Source organism: Ranitomeya variabilis, chromosome 3 (assembly GCF_051348905.1).
Source record: "Ranitomeya variabilis isolate aRanVar5 chromosome 3, aRanVar5.hap1, whole genome shotgun sequence".
Lineage (NCBI taxonomy): Eukaryota > Metazoa > Chordata > Amphibia > Anura > Dendrobatidae > Ranitomeya > Ranitomeya variabilis.
In genome coordinates, this window is record NC_135234.1 from 158,680,433 (window position 1) to 158,697,960 (window position 17,528).

Below are 17,528 nucleotides of genomic sequence, written 5' to 3' on the forward strand. Positions count from 1 at the left end.
TTGAAGACATTTAGGCTATATTTACTTTAGGCGTTGCATGATTTTTTGCACAAGAGAGCATGTCACTTCTTTCATCGTTTTTTGGCGTTTTTCACCCATTGAAAGTAATGAGTGATGAAAAAATGTTGAACATCTGCACCAAAAAAACTCAGGTATCAGGTTTTGCTATGTGTTTTGTGCCAAAACCTGATTAAATAGAATAAGATTTTTTTTTTTAGCTAAAAAATATCAGCATGCACAAGAAACAAATGTAGAATGAAAAAAACACTGGAAAAATTGCATTAAAAATTGCCGCAAACACGCAAGAAAAAACAAGCAAAACCTGATTTTTTTCTGCAGCTTTTTTGCTGCCAAGAGAGAAAAAAAAGATGAAAAAACAGCAAGTGTGAACATACCCTTAAGGTACCTTCACACTAAGCGACTTTGCAGCGAGAACGACGACGATCCGTGACGTTGCAGCGTCCTGGATAGCGATCTCATTGTGTTTGACACGCAGCAGCGATCTGGATCCCGCTGTGATATCGCTGGTCGGAGCTAGAAGTCCAGAACTTTATTTCGTCGCTGATCACCCGCTGTCATCACTGGATCGGTGTGTGTGACACCGATCCAGCGATGTGTTCACTTGTAACCAGGGTAAATATTGGGTTACTAAGCGCAGGGCCGTGCTTAGTAACCCGATATTTACCCTGGTTACCATTGTAAAAGTAAAAAAAAACCACTACATACTCACCTTCTGATGTCTGTCACGTCCCCCGCTGGCGGCTTCCCTGCACTGAATGTGTCAGCGCCGGCCGGCCGTAAAGCAGAGCACAGCGGTGACATCATCGCTGCTGCCGGCGCTGACACATTCAGTCAGTGCAGGAAGCTCTCGGCAGCAGCGCGTAACCCTGTGGATGCCGGGGGACGTGACAGACATCAGAAGGTGAGTATGTAGTGTTTTTTTTTTACTTTTACAATGGTAACCAGGGTAAATATCGGGTTACTAAGCGCGGCCCTGCACTTAGTAACCCGATGTTTACCCTGGTTACCCGGGTGCTGCAGGGGGACTTTGGCATCGTTGAAGACAGTTTCAACGATGCCGAAGTCGTTCCCCTGATCGTTGGTCGCTGGAGAGAGCTGTCTGTTTGACAGCTCCCCAGCGACCACACAACGACTTACCAACGATCGCATCGCTGGTCGTGATCGTTGGTAAGTCGTTTAGTGTAACGGTACCTTTATGTGTCACTAATTTACTTATTTCACTTTCTAGAGGAAATTGGATAAAATGCATTTTTCCTGAAAGAATGTGATGTAGAACATTGCAATATGACTATATGAATCAATAAATATTTTATATATTAGAATGCAGAAATCCTGAAATGGGGAGTGTAGAAATTATGCATATAACATACAAAGCCAGCTAAATTTTCTCACTTGAACATAAACACTTCCTAAAAGTAACACAGTTGATAAAATAAACAATAGACAGTTTACACCAAAAGTTATACTATTACCTGGCCACAAGAATATCATCCCAATGCAAGATGTGGAAAAATTGGATAGCATAAATTCACACGCTACATTTTAGCACAAACTGTGAAAAATAACACAACACCTTTTTAATGACTGCTAGTTAACAAATCATTGCAGGAATCATTTCTAACCAATAAATTTTCCAATAAAGAAAACAGCATCAGCAAAATGATGACTGACGGGAAACTTGATAAAATATACTCTATGAGCAAATCACCTAAGCTAATTCTGAAGTGTTTTGGGTTTGTGCACTCCAGAAAATCATTATGAAAATTCACATACGGTATGTATTTGCTGGTTGTTGGAAAATTTGCATCTGAATTATGAAATTGCACAACTTTGATATATTCCATCAGGGAACATTCTTTTCTGACCATTTTTAGGCTATGTGCACATGACACCTTTTACAATCCAGCGCACCCCAATTTTGTAAAGGCAAAGTAGCTTCAGGAAAAAGTCATCAGTCATTTTCTTTAAGTATCTTTTCTGAGATTTTGCGATGGCTCTCAGGTGATCTTGTACCCATGGAAGCGATTGCATTGCGAAACCGACATAGTCCTGTCATAGTGTCCACCTCTTCGCCCTGTCTTGAATAAATAATCACGACTGGTACGGTGATTGCTGCCTTTCTTTCTATATTGGACATTAACGTTGCACTTTATATCGGCAAGCACCCAGATTTCTGTCTTTGTACCAGACTCCTGAGAAGCAGTCAAGTGAGGTATACTGTTGCCAGCGTCTTGGTCCAGGTGGCGGGCTTTACTCCTTTCTTGTCCACTGACGATTCATATATATGTGTATATATATACAGTACAGACCAAAAGTTTGGACACACCTTCTCATTTAAAGATTTTGCCAATCTATACACACTGCTCAAAAGAATAAAGAGAACATTAAGTTACCAAATCCTAGATATTACTTAATGAAATATTCCAGTTGCAAATCTTTATTTATTACATACTGGAATGCGTTGAGAACAATAAAACATAAAAATGAACAATATAAAACAAAATTAATATACTATGGAGGCCTTGATTTGGATTGATACTCAAAGTCAAAGTGAAAAATAAAATTATAGGCTGATCTAACTTCAGTGGAAATGACTCAAGACAATGAAATGATGCTCACTAGTGTGTGTGGCCTCCACGTGCCTGTATGACCTCCTACAATGAGCATGCCCAGGCTCCTGATGAGGCAGCAGATGTTCTTTTGAAAGATCCCCTCCCAAACCTGGATTAAAGCATTAGTTAACTCCTGGACAGTCTGTGGTGCAACGTGATGTTGGTGGATGGAATGAGACATGAGGTCCCAGATGTGCTCGATTGGATTTAGGTCTGAGGAACGGGCGGGCCAGTCCATAGTATCAGTGCCTTCATCATGCATGAATTGCTGACACACTTCAGCCACATGAGGCCTAGCATTGTCATGCATCAGAAGGAACCCAGGCCCACTGCATTTGCATATGGTCTCACAATCCGTCTGAGGATCTCATTCTGGTACCTAATGGCAGTCAGGATACCTCTGGCTAGCACATGGAGAGCTGTGCGGCCCTCCAAAGAAATGACTCCCCACACCATTACTGACACACTGCCAAACCGGACATGCTGGAAGATATTGCAGGCAGCAGAACATTCTCCATGCCATCTCCAGACTCAGGGGTTCTGATCTGTCTCTCTAGCAATCCTACGAGCAGGTTTCACTGAAATTTTGCTTGGTCTTCCAGACCTCAACTTGACCTCCACTGTTCCTTTTAACTGCCATTTCTTAATTACATTTTGAACTGAGGAAAGGGCAACTTGAAAACGCTTTGATATCTTCTTATAGCCTTCTCCTGCTTTGTGGGCCTCCACCATTTTCATTTTCAGAGTGCTAGGAAGCTCCTTAGAAGAACTCATGGCTGCTGTTTTTTTGGCACAAGGTTAGAGGAGGCTGAGTTTTAATAAAGGTGAGAAATTTGCATCACCTGGCCTTTCCTAACAATGATAATTAACAAGTCATAACGCTAGCAGGTTAATTCAGGTCTGAAAGCTTGGTCAAAGTTATCTGAACACAAATATCACCAAGGATGACCAAACTTTGCTTCAGCCCATTTTCTTTTTTGTAATTTTTAAAATTATAAAAAATATCAACTTTTTTTGCTTAAAATACAAAGAAAATGTGTCATCTTTAACTTTAGGCCTTTTAGAAATCATTTCATCTTCAACTTGCTTAACTCTTCACAATAACAGTAAGTATTATCACAACTGAGGATTGCTGGACGTTTCTCTTTCCACGTTGCCTCCTTCTCCTACTCTGCTCCCTTCACTGCCTCCTGATGGGGTCACAGTAAGACCTGCATCACCCACTTCAGCACCCCTAGGGGGAAAAGTCAGCAGGCTGTTCTGAAATGTATCTGTTTGGATGAGCTGATGAAATGAGCTGACATGTGGCGGAAAAGATGTGGGCTCAGAATCGGAGCCCACATCAAAGGGGGAGACCCAACATGCGGCGTACATGAACGGTGCATGTCATGATGGGGTTAGGTCATTTCTCGATCCACTGGCCTCACCTGTCTGCTTAATCTTGGCTGGTTATCAAAATTAAAGTGACCCCAAATGATTTTTTAAAATAATTTAAAAAAACAATAAAAATAATCTGGGGTCACTTTAATTTTGATAGCCAGGCTATTAAAATTAGGGGAGACCCCATGTCATTTTTTTACGGTCCCCCCATTTTTAATAACAAGCAAAGGCAAAAAAGACAGCTGGGGGCTGGTATTACTAGATTGGGAAAGGCAATGTATATTGGCCCCTTCTCAGCATAATAAGACCAACTCACAGCTGTATGCTTTCCCTTAAAAATAGTGGGAACCCCACATAATTTTTTTCATTTATACATAGGCATCAGCTGATGACTGCTATCAGTGAGACCAGGGGCATGATGATGACAGTAGTAGTCATCAGCCGGCGCCTGACCGGTGGTAACCTTGACACCACCAGTCATAACCGCTTGTTCACACACTGTCTTCTGTGTGACAGCGTGGAAACCCACTGTGGTCTGAGATACTCAGCAGCTGTCACTGTCGGTGACTTCAGCAAGGTTACCGTCGGTCAGAGCCCTTGTTTTCCATGCTTTCACACAGAGAACTGAGGGGGAACCGTGGGCTTTCCGGGCATCCTATTGACTTTAATGTGGTTTAGGTTCGGGATCGAGTTCGGGTACTGCTCTGATACCTGTTCTGATATTTTCTGTAAAGTTCAGCTAAACCCAATGGACCCGGAAATCCACAGGTTCGCCCATCCCTAATTATGAATCATAGTGATTGTGGTCATCCAGTAGCTCAGAATGCATTCTTAACTATACAAACAGAAGTAATAAAATAGGGCAGCAGCATAAATATATTTTAAATTCATTAGAACAAAGGGCTATACACGTTTACACCCACCCTAATGTTTTTTTTAAGTAGAAACTTAGCAGTACAATTATTCAGGAGTAAACACACAATATCGAGATGCAATGTTATGCAGTTATATTTTAATGTACGGTATTCCTTTAATCAATGTTCATACCCATAATTAAAAATTATTTTCTTGTCTTCCCGAGAGATGGGAACAAGGAACAAGATTTTTGGTTAGAGGTTCATTTGCCGTAGCGTTCCCAGCAGCTGAGGTATGTTTTCTGCACAACCTAAAGCAAAATATATGAAACATACCTATTTATCATCTCCTTGGGTTCCAGCCAACTTTTTATTGCACCCTACCTGGAGTAATATAATGTCTGTTCTGATTTACACGTTAAATATGATACATTTACTCTTAGATGCCAGTAGGCAACATTTTCCTTCACAGGAGACTAGTACCCAGTGATTTAAAAGTAACAGCTATTTCAAACTAATGGCTAATGTCATAGGGTTAACTTATCGGCTTTGCAAGCCAAGACAATCCTTAACAAATAATAATACAGAATTCAAGCACAGCTGGAACGGTAATTAACCCAAATCAGAAAGGCTATTCTCCTAGAGACACAATTAGTTAAGATAGGATTTTGGATTGTATGAAGGATAGCTAAAAGCCTAGACCTCCATCAGCCCTTCCCTGTGCATTGACAGTATGAGTTCCTGAGGATCAGAGCCCTGCAGCTCTCATTAACATTTTCTTTATTAGATATTAACATAGCTGAATACCATTAACTTGTACAACTGATGCCGTAACTGAGCAACCAATCTTCAAAATTGCAGTATTATTTCTCATTAAATAATGGGTAAAATCAATGACTTGGCTGCATTAGGAGCAAATGGATTGAGGTAGTAGTCTGTTCGAAAGCAATGATCTGATAAATGTAAGTAATAAAGTTAGAAAAAAAAATTAAAAAATCATCAGTTAATATGCCAAACAAGGCAGGTTTTTTGTTTCTTGGTACTCCAGAGATCTTAGATAACAGGAGAAATCAACATCTACTCTGCATGTATTCACATATCACTGGTAATAGTGATCTAATATGGGAGTACCATTAGACCACTATTACTAGTTTCCTGTTTAAAAGGACACAAGAAAACAAGTCATCTGTTTCCTGCTAACTAGAGATACAGGTGCTTCTCACAAAATTAGAATATGATCATCAATAAGCTAATTTATTTCAGTTATTCAATACAGAAAGTGAAACTCTATATTATGTAGAGTCATTACAAACAGAGTGATCTATTTCAAGTGTTTATTTCTGTTAATGTTGATGATTATGGCTTATAGCCAATGAAAACACAAAAGTCATTATCTCAGTAAATTAGAATACTTTATAACACCAAAAAAAGGGGATAAATATAGATTTGTACACTGGCGCCTATTCACCTGAAAGGGTAGAGTCAGGTGCTGTGGGAGCTGCGAGTGGTTACAACAGGTTCTGTGCCAACCCTGTTAAAAAAGAATAACCAAGAAGTAAAAAGATAGTTTGTACCACTGCGCTACCCAGGAAAAGAGCAAAAGTACTATGACTTACTTGATAAGGAATCAGTTATTGAGTATACAAGCCACTTGTTCCTTTGGAAGAGGGGTAGAACCTAGTGGTAGTACATTACAAGAAGGGGATATCATAAAATCAATGATGTAGATGTAAATACAATAGTGCAAATAGACGGTAGGGGATATTACATGTGGACACTTACTTATTAAGTGAAGCTGTTATATGCTATGCTGTGGGGTATTCCTATGTAGATACTGATATTAATCCTTCCACAGGTTTTAGAAATGTTTCTGTGGAGAGATAGTATGTTGCGTATTATGGAACATAAATATACAACCTAAACCTAACATTAGTATCGATTAGAACTACTCACTGCTTGTGTGCAGTGCGGCTGCACCCGTAGTGCTTTCTTGCCGTAGTGAGATGAAACTGGTACTAATGAAGAAGGGAATAGAGTGGTAATACAGGCGACCTAGCCTGATGTGAACAAGCTGTCCTCGAACTTGAGAGAACTAGCGCAATCAGAGGAATTAAATGTCCGTTCACTCACCCATTGCTTGCTGGGGTCAGCGCTTGTGTATGTAGTTTGTAGCGCTGATAGCGTCCGGCAGTTGGTGGTGCAGGGTGATGTCAGGGGTTTCCTGCAGAGGCGCGTCCTAGCGGGAGCGCGGGTGGGCGGGAGAGCACCAGCGCCTCGTGTGCCGCGGCCGGAAGCAACGCTGAGGACGCGGTGGTGACTAGGGGGCGGAGCTGTTGTGACGTCACACAGAATAGGGACGGGAGCGTGGTGGAGACAAGCTGCGTCTCCACCACGCTCCCGTCCCTATTCTGTGTGACGTCACAACAGCTCCGCCCCCTAGTCACCACCGCGTCCTCAGCGTTGCTTCCGGCCGGGGCACACGAGGCGCTGGTGCTCTCCCGCCCACCCGCGCTCCCGCTAGGATGCGCCTCTGCAGGAAACCCCTGACATCACCCTACACCACCAACTGCTGGACGCTATCAGCGCTACAAACTACATACACAAGCGCTGACCCCAGCAAGCAATGGGTGAGTGAACGGACATTTAATTCCTCTGATTGCGCTAGTTCTCTCAAGTTCGAGGACAGCTTGTTCACATCAGGCTAGGTCGCCTGTATTACCACTCTATTCCCTTTTTCATTAGTACCGGTTTCATCTCACTACGGCAAGAAAGCACTACGGGTGCAGCCGCACTGCACACAAGCAGTGAGTAGTTCTAATCGATACTAACATTAGGTTTAGGTTGTATATTTATGTTCCATAATACGCAACATACTATCTCTCCACAGAAACATTTCTAAAACCTGTGGAAGGATTAATATCAGTATCTACATAGGAATACCCCACAGCATAGCATATAACAGCTTCACTTAATAAGTAAGTGTCCACATGTAATATCCCCTACCGTCTATTTGCACTATTGTATTTACATCTACATCATTGATTTTATGATATCCCCTTCTTGTAATGTACTACCACTAGGTTCTACCCCTCTTCCAAAGGAACAAGTGGCTTGTATACTCAATAACTGATTCCTTATCAAGTAAGTCATAGTACTTTTGCTCTTTTCCTGGGTAGCGCAGTGGTACAAACTATCTTTTTACTTTATAACACCAGCTTGAAAAATAATTTAAAAAAATGTTGTTGCCCTACTGAAATGTATGTTCAGCAAATGCACTCAATATTTGGTCGGGGCTCCTTTTGCATCAATTACTGCATAAATGCGGCGTGGTATGGAGGCGATCAGCCTGTGGCACTGCTGAGGTGTTATGGAAGCCCAGGTTGCTTTGAAAGCAGCCTTCAGCTCTGGTGTCTCTCAACTTCCTCTTGACAATACCCCATAGATGTTCTATGGGCTTAAGGTCAGGCGAGTTTGCTGGCCAGTCAAGCACAGTGATACTGTTCTTTTTAAACCAGGTATTGTTACTTTTTGTAGTGTGGACAGGTGCCAAGTCCTGCTGGAGAATGAAATTTCCATCTCCAGAAAGCTTGTCGGAAGAGGGAAGCATGAAGTGCTCTAAAATTTCCTGGTAGATGGCTGCGCTGACTTTGGTCCTGATAAAACACAGTGGACCTACATCAGAAGATGACATGGCTCCCCAAACCATCACTGATTGTGGAAACTTCACACTAGACCTCAAGCAGCTTGGATTGTGGCCTCTTCACTCTTCCTCCAGATTCTGGGACCTTGATTTCCAAATGAAATGCAAAATTTACTTTCATATGAAAACAACACCTTGGACCACTGAGCAACAGTCCAGTTCTTTTTCTCCTTGGCCCAGGTAAGACTCTTCTGGTGTTGTCTATTGGTCATGAGTGGCTTGACACAAGGAATGCGGCACTTGTAGCCCATGTCCTGGATACTTCTTTGTGTGGTGGCTCTTGAAGCAATGACTTCAGCAGCAGTCCACTCCTGTCATGACTCTATATAATATGAGTTTCACTTTTTGTATTGAAGAACTGAAATAAATTAACTTTTTCGATATTCTAATTTTGTGAGAAGCACCTGTAAGTGGATTGATCAGATTTTCAGAAAATTGTGGTTTCACACAAATTCGTACATATTGAGATTTGAGTTGTGGTTCACAAAAAAATAGTCTTCTCCACCATTTCCCACACTTCTGAAGCATCAGAGAGTGGACTAATGTTATTTTGCGTTGCAGCATGGCTTCCACATAATGCCCTGGAGCTATGACATATAGTAGATTATCATACCTTTTACAGTGGGGGTCAGCACCTGAGCCATCACGGATCAGCAGTTTGTACTGCAAAGTCAATTTCCATCTCCAGAGTCACTGAATAAGTCTCACTTTCATGAAGAATGTAAGCTCCTACGATCAGCAGGATCTGTAGACTAGAAAGTAAGCGCTTATAATCAGCAGGATCCTCTCACTCTTCTGTAGATTATAATTAGATTATAATTATTATTATGATTATTATTATTTATTATTATAGTGCCATTTATTCCATGGCACTTTACATAATGTAAGCTGTTATGATCAGCAGGGTCCTCTGAGCTCCTGCTGAAGCCCATAAATTTTCTCACCCACTCTTAATCCCCTTTCATGGCCCTTATAGTGTATGATGCCACCAAAAATACTCTTCCTCCATATGATACCTCCCATGGTTTCCTCCACTCAAATTGCCTCAGTACTCCTCCCACACACAGTATTATGGCCCCACAGCGACACTGGCAAAGTATAATGACCCCACAGTTCCTCCAATGCAGTATAATGTTGCCAGTGCCCCAACACAGTATGATGGCCAATAGTGCCCCCAGACATTATCATACACCTCAGTGCCCCAATACATTATGATGTCCCCACATTGACCCCTAACAAATTATAAATCCTTCTAGATCCTTTCAACACATCATAATGCCCCACAACTCCCAACTCTGTATGATGTTTATAAATTGTCTTTACACAGTATGATGCCCATACTGTCATCCCACCTACAGTATGATGGCCCCACAGCCCCCTGTACATTATAATTACCCCACAGCTCTCCCATGCACAGGATGATGCCCTTCGTGCTTCCTACACAGTATGCAATTTATGTATTATCTTGGTTCCTTCTTTACTTCTGGTATGATGATTTTATTAATGCAGACTACATTTTTAATGATTCTAATGCCTTTGCAATGGCTGAGTGGCAAGGTCTCATTGCACTGCTCAACTCTGTGTTTTCTAGGTAATGTAGTTTCAGATTATCTTCTCAGCCTCCTGCTTGTGATAGTCTTCTCACTTTCAGCTATTGCATGAAGGAGGCTGGGAGAGCTGTGTGAAGCTGCATCTCACAGGATAGTATGGACTTTCAAAATCCAGCAAGAAGTATAAGTAGTGCATAGCTTGGTGTGAATGATGATACCACAGAGATCACTCAGAATCCCATCACTTGTGAAGGATGACACCAGAGATCATGCAGAATCCCACCACTGTCACCACTTGTGAAGGATGACACCAGAGAGATCACGCAGAATCCCTCCAGCACATGTGATGAACCCGCACCTTGCCACCCCGCCTGACGTCACTATTACGTCAATGAGATCACATTATATGGTCTCCTCATTTGCACCAAAGGCCAGCTTGGCACAGTTTTACACACACAGGGGTCCAGGTAAGGACAGGGAGTGAGAAGGTGTTGCCCATGCAGTCAGTGGTGGTGACACCACACTCGCTCACAACCCTGACAGGTTAAGAGGCCCCTTTCACTAGCACCAGTGAAACAGAGTGCTGCCAGCCAGGTAGGACTGCCACCAGTTCCTCGTTACTAGTGATGAGCGAGCACTAAAATGCTCGGGTGCTCGTTGCTCAGGTCGAGCAAATTGGAATACTCGGGTACTCGACCCGAGCAACGAGCCCAATGTAAGTCTATGGGAAACCAGGGTATTTTTACCCCCAGGGGTCCATTTAAGGTCTAAAAAGTCAGAAAATGATGTAAACACTGCAGAAATGACACGGGAACATCATGGGGATCACCCCTGGAAGCCTTTCTGACTCCTAGGTCACAGCTGTAAGCAATGTTGTCTGTTATGATCCTTAGTGGCTGAGGATCACGAATAGACCAGCAAGTGAATAAACTAAGGACAAGCTCTAGGGAGATGGTAACTGGACTGATCGCAAATCTGAACCTATCCAACACATAAACTTATCCAGATATTCACGTAAGATGTCATGCATAAAGGACTGAAAGACTGAAGGAGCATTAGAAAGTCCAAAAGGCATCACCAAGTACTCAAAATGGCCTTCAGGCGTATTAAATGCAGTTTTCCATTCATCACCCTGTTTTATACGCACAAGGTTATACGCACCATGAAGATCTATCTTGGTGAACCAACTAGACCCCCTAATGCGAGCAAACAAATCAGTTAACAATGGCAAAGGATACTGAAATTTGACCGTGATTTTATTCAAAAGGCGATAATCAATACAGGGTCTCAGGGAACCATCCTTTTTAGCCACAAAAAAGAATCCTGCACCAAGAGGGGATGAGGACGGACGAATATGTCCCTTCTCTAAAGACTCCTTTATATAACTCCGCATGGCAGCATGCTCCGGCACAGATAAATTGAAAAGTCGTCCCTTAGGAAACTTACTACCAGGAATCAAATTTATAGCACAATCACAGTCCCTATGAGGAGGTAGAGAATTGAGTTTGGGCTCCTCAAATACATCCTGGTAGTCTGACAAAAACGTAGGGACTTCAGAAGGAGTGGACGAAGCAATTGACACCACAGGAGCGTCACCATGAATTCCCTGACAACCCCAACTTGACACCGACATAGCTTTCCAATCCAGGACTGGATTATGAGTCTGCAACCATGGTAGACCCAACACGACGACATCATGCAAATTATGCAGTACAAGAAAGCGAATCACCTCCTGATGAACAGGAGTCATGCACATGGTCACTTGTGTCCAGTACTGAGGTCTATTCGTAGCCAATGGTGTAGAATCAATTCCCCTTAGTGGAATAGGGAATTTTAAAGGCTCCAAATCAAAACCACAGCGCCTGGCAAATGACCAATCCATCAGACTCAGGGCGGCACCTGAATGTACAAAAGCATTAACCGGGTAAGATGACAGGGAACAAATCAGGGTAACAGACAAAATGAACTTAGGCTGTAAAGTACCAATGGTGACAGATTTATCAACCTTTTTTTGCGCTTAGAGCATGCTGAGATAACATGAGCTGAGTCACCACAGTAAAAGCACAGCCCATTTTGCCGTCTATTATTTTGCCGTTCACTTCTGGTCAGAATTCTGTCACATTGCATAGATTCAGGTGTCTGTTCAGAAGACACCGCCAATTGGTGCACAGGTTTGCGCTCCCGCAAACTCCGATCAATCTGAATGGCCAGAGTCATTGACTCATTCAGACCTGCAGGCGTAGGGAACCCCACCATGACATTCTTAATGGCTTCAGAAAGACCTTCTCTGAAATTTGCAGCCAGGGCACACTCATTCCAATGAGTAAGCACCGACCATTTCTGAAATTTCTGGCAGTACACCTCTGCTTCATCTTGCCCCTGCGAGAGGGCCAATAACGTTTTTTCAGCCTGGTTCTCAAGATTAGGTTTCTCATAGAGCAATCCAAGGGCTAGAAAAAACGCATCTACACTAAACAATGCAGGATCCCCTGGCGTCAATGCGAAGGCCCAATCCTGAGGGTCACCACGCAAAAAGGAAATAATAATCTTAACTTGCTGAACGACATCACCAGAGGAACGAGGTTTCAAAGAAAGAAACAACTTACAATTGTTCCTAAAATTCAGGAACCTAGATCTATCTCCAGAAAACAACTCCGGAATAGGTATTCTAGGCTCTGACATAGGACTGTGAACAACAAAATCCTGAATACTTTGAACCCTAGCAGCAAGATGATCCAGACTGGAAGCCAAGCTCTGGACATCCATGTCAGCAGCTGAACTCAGAGCCACACCAAGATTAAGAGGAGGAGAGAAGCTAGCCACAGCAGCTAGACACACGGCAACAAAAAAAAAAATTCTAAAAGGCTTCTTTTCTCCTGCTTCTGCCATGCAATTAACACTTTATGGGCCGGCTGTACTGTTATGATCCTTAGTGGCTGAGGATCACGAATAGACCAGCAAGTGAATAAACTAAGGACAAGCTCTAGGGAGATGGTAACTGGACTGATCGCAAATCTGAACCTATCCAACACAACTAGAGGTAGCCGGTGAACGTGCCTAAAAAATTCCTAGACGTCTCGAGCCAGCCTGAGGAACTAGCTACCCCTAAAGAGAAAGAAAGAAAGACCTCGCTTGCCTCCAGAGAAATAATCCCCAAAGATATAGAAGCCCCCAACAAATATTAACGGTGAAGTAAGAAGAAGGCACATACGTAGGGATGAAATCAGATTCAGCAAAAGAGGCCCACTAGTACTAGAAAGCAGAAAATAGAGCAGGGGTCTATGCGATCAATAAAAAACCCTTACAAAATATCCATCCTGAGATTTCAAGAACCCACGCACCAACTAATGGTGTGTGGGGAGAAACTCAGTCCACTAGAGCATCCAGCAAGCGAGGGAATCACATTTTAGCAAGCTGGACAAGAAAACATGATAAACACTGCTGATCAAAAAATGAGCAAACAAAACTTAGCTTGTCCTGGATGGACTGGGAGCGAGGTGGTCAGAAGGAATCTGAGAAGCACTGATTACATCGACAGCCGGCAACAAGTGGAAGTAAAACAGAGCTATATAGGAACCTCCCAGAGGATAACGAACCAGCTGATAGCCAAAGACCAGCAGGATAACAAACAAAGCCACCAGGGGGAGCCCAAAGCAAAAGTCACACCATACCACCAGTGACCACAAGAGGGAGCCTGAAAACAGAGTTCACAACAGTTGTCAGAGTTTCACGCCATTTTTACAGGTGCACCATAAATATACAAAAATTAAACCAAAATGGATTTTGCTGACAAATATGTTAAGGTACATCCTTTCCAGGCTAATGACTTGCATATAAGGCAAAATAATTTACCCCAGACCGAAATGTTCCTCCACCACTTGGGGTATGTTCACACGCAGTGTTTTTGATGCGTTTTTCAACTTTCACATTGCTTTCAACCCATATAAATGCATTCACTGGGAAATGTCATTGTAACATTTAACAACCCTAACTGGCCATGTGGTGTGTGACACATAAGGAAATACATGTTGTTTCATTTCTGAAGGAGGGACTCTTAAAGTCATAAAGCCTATTTTTAGAGGGGCATTAGGCGGTATTAATATTCTTAAAGGGCCTTTATTAAACTTATTAAACAGTGGGTCTCCTATGCTGTTATTGCCTATGCAGTAAGTGGCTGGGCTGCCAAGAATTACAACGCACCCCAATACCCCTGTCATGAGAGGTACAGGAGGGCCTCCTGAAAAAAATTTGCATTGAATTCAACGCTTGCCCTGCTATCAAGTCATATGCACCCCAATAAGCCTTTGAACCCAGATACTGGATGGCAGGAAATCCCACTTCACAGTCTTCAGTTGGTCCTGCCATACAGGTTCCTTATGCATTCAATGCAAGGGCCGCCTTTACCAAAATTTGCACGCACCCCAATCCCCCCTTGGAAGAAACATGGAGGAGGGCCTCCTAAACAAAACTGTCCCATTACCAAGGAGCGTTGTCTCCCAGACTCGTACTGCCCATACAAGTGTATGGGCTGACCAATATTTCCCCATGGGGGTAAATTTTAAAAAATTCATGACAAAATAGTGTTTACTGTCTTGAGCTAGGGTAACACACAGCAAAAAATGGATAATGGAAGCCTCAAAAGCATACTTTGTAGCCCACAGATAGATGAGGCATGTCACGGAACTACCACACTGTCAATTTTTTTTGGTTTTAACCAAGATAGTGTGTATAGACCTAGGGTATTAGACAGACCAAAAATTGGAATATATGCATGAAAAAAACTATTTTTAGACCACACATAAAATGGCCGTCAGTTGGAGATAACAGACTGTTTCAATATGTGGCCTGTATTTTTAAAAATTTTCTAACCACAAAATTCTGTATACACCAAAGGTATCAGACCAAAAAATGGAATGTATGTCTGAAAAGACAAGATTTGAAGATCACACATAGACCAGACGTGTGACTGAGATAACAGACTGTTTCAATATGTGTAATGTATTTTTTAAAATTTAAAAAAACACAAAATACTGTATACACCAAGGGTATCAGACCGAAAACTGGAATGTATGGCTGTAAAGCCAAGATTTGAAGACCACACATAGACCAGATGTGTGACTGAGATAACAGAGTGTTTCAATATGTGGGATGTATTTTATTAAATTTAAAAAAACACAAAATACTGTATACACCGAGGGTATCAGAGCAAAAAATGGAATGTATGTCTGAAAAGGCAAGATTTGAAGACCACTGATAGACCAGACGTGTGACTGAGATAACAGACTGTTTCAATATGTGGGATGTATTTTTAAAAATTTTAAAAACCACAAAATACTGTATACACCAATGGTAGCAGTCTAGCAGACCAAAAAATGCAATACATGCCTGCAAAGGAAGGATTTGGACACCACAGATACACTGTGCGTCTGACAGAGATAACAGAGTGATCAAAATGTGTTCTTTGGCTTTTTTGGCCCATCAAAAATGTGTCCATAAGTAGGCTATGACAGTAAAATAAAATATTTGGAGTACTAAAACTGTCTAAACATTTCCCCATGAGGGGTACATTTTAAAAAAATCTTTTATGGGCATCATAGGTACCCTTTCCAAAAATTGGACTGGCTGTAGCAGTACAAAACCCATTAACTATGGTGATCTAGTGGCGGCAAATGATGATATCTTGAGGAAGGCATTCTTAAAAACTAGGCCCAATTTTAAGGAACGAGTCTCCTAGATTTGTAATGCACATACAGTAATAGCATGGGCTGACAAATATTTCCCCATGGGGGTTACATTTTTAAAAAATTTTTTATGGCCATCATAGACAACCATGGCAAAAATTGGACTGGCTGTAGCAGCACAAATCCAGTTAATCCTGGTGATCTAGTGTTGGCGAATGAGGAAACATAAGATAAATCATACTGAAATAAAAGAAATACATAAAAATGTGACTCCTCCTATGAAAGAAAATAACAAAAGGGAGGGGCGAACACAGGTTCATAAATATGAAGCCAGAATATGTCCAACGAGATGTGTTTGTCCCTAGCAACAGCTCAGAGACAGGGCTATAAATAAAAGTATAATATAAAAGTCTTTTATGTATTTATATATAGTATTTTATATAATTTTCTTTTGTAGAGTTATACATTACCTCATTAGAGGACTGTCCAGAGCTATGTAAAATGCAAAATATAATAATAAATGGGAAGATACGTACATCTCCTTTTTACGAAATTTTTCCCTGGGAGAGTAACATTTGTTTTGGTTTCAAATTGGTAACGGCCATCATATAGACATTTTTGCCAAAAATTGCACTGGTATATCAGCACAGAAGACATTAAACCTGGTGATCTAGTGGTGGAGAATGAGGAAACATTGATGAAGGCCTTATTAAAAACTAGGCCTAATCTAAAGGAGCGTGTCTCTTAAACTTGTAATGCCCATACATGAAGTGCATGGGCTGACAAACATTTTCCCATGGGGGTTACATGGGGGTTACAGTTTTAAAAAATTATTTATGGGTATCATATACACCCTTGCCCAAAAATTGAATGGCTGTAGCAACATACAACATGTTCACCATGGTGATCTAGTGGTGGAGAATGAGGAAACATTGATGAAGACCTCATTAAAAACTAGGCACAATAAACACTAGTGCTTGGTTTGTGGACGAAGTAAAAGATGAGCAGACGAGCAAGATCCCGGGCCCGCGGCTGAGCTCATGTGCAGAACAGGCCCCACAAAGACCATCTGGACAGGTACAGCAGCCCCAAGGACCTCGGCCAGCAGTCAGATCTCAGCAGCCAGCGCCTGAGCCACTCCTCATGTGGCTGTCAGAGGTTCCAGGTCGCCTGGTGCAAGGAGCTGATCGGACAGATCATCCTCACCAAGTACAACACTAAAGCCTACCGTATAGACGAGATCGCCTGGAACATGACTACAGCGTCCACCTTCAAGAAGGCAGACGGAAGCGAGATCAGCTTTGTGGACTACTATAAGAACCAATACAATGAACAAGTGAAAGACGTGATCCAGCCGCTAATCGTGAACATCCCCCGGAGGCCCAAGCCGGAAGCCACAGACGGAGCTATAGTACTGATGCCAGAGTTCTGTAGCCTAACAGGTCTGACTGACAGAATGAGAAACGAGTTCAACGTCATGAAAGACCTGACCGTTCACACCCGCTTACCACTAGAACAGAGGGAGCGGCAAGTTGGGAAGTTTATGAACTACATACACAAAGATGAGAGCGTTCAGAAAGAGCTATGTGACTGGGGGCTGAAATTCGATACCGAACTCCCACAGTTCGACGGGAGAATCGCACCTCCGGAAAAAAATCCTGCAAAATGACAAATCTGCTGAACATAATCCAAAGTTTGCTGATTGGTTGTGAGAGCTGAGGGGTCCCGTC

At 42.2% G+C, this 17,528-nt stretch overlaps 1 long non-coding RNA gene across 1 annotated transcript; it reads right to left on the bottom strand.

The window, feature by feature from the left end:
* Positions 1-6,292: 6,292 nt before the first annotated feature.
* On the bottom strand, positions 6,293-6,729 carry LOC143818029 (uncharacterized). Its single transcript, XR_013224272.1, has 3 exons — positions 6,650-6,729; positions 6,484-6,544; positions 6,293-6,398 (listed from the first exon to the last, which is right to left on the bottom strand). It is a non-coding gene; the product is annotated as an uncharacterized LOC143818029 (long non-coding RNA).
* Between the last annotated feature and the right edge of the window lie 10,799 nt (positions 6,730-17,528).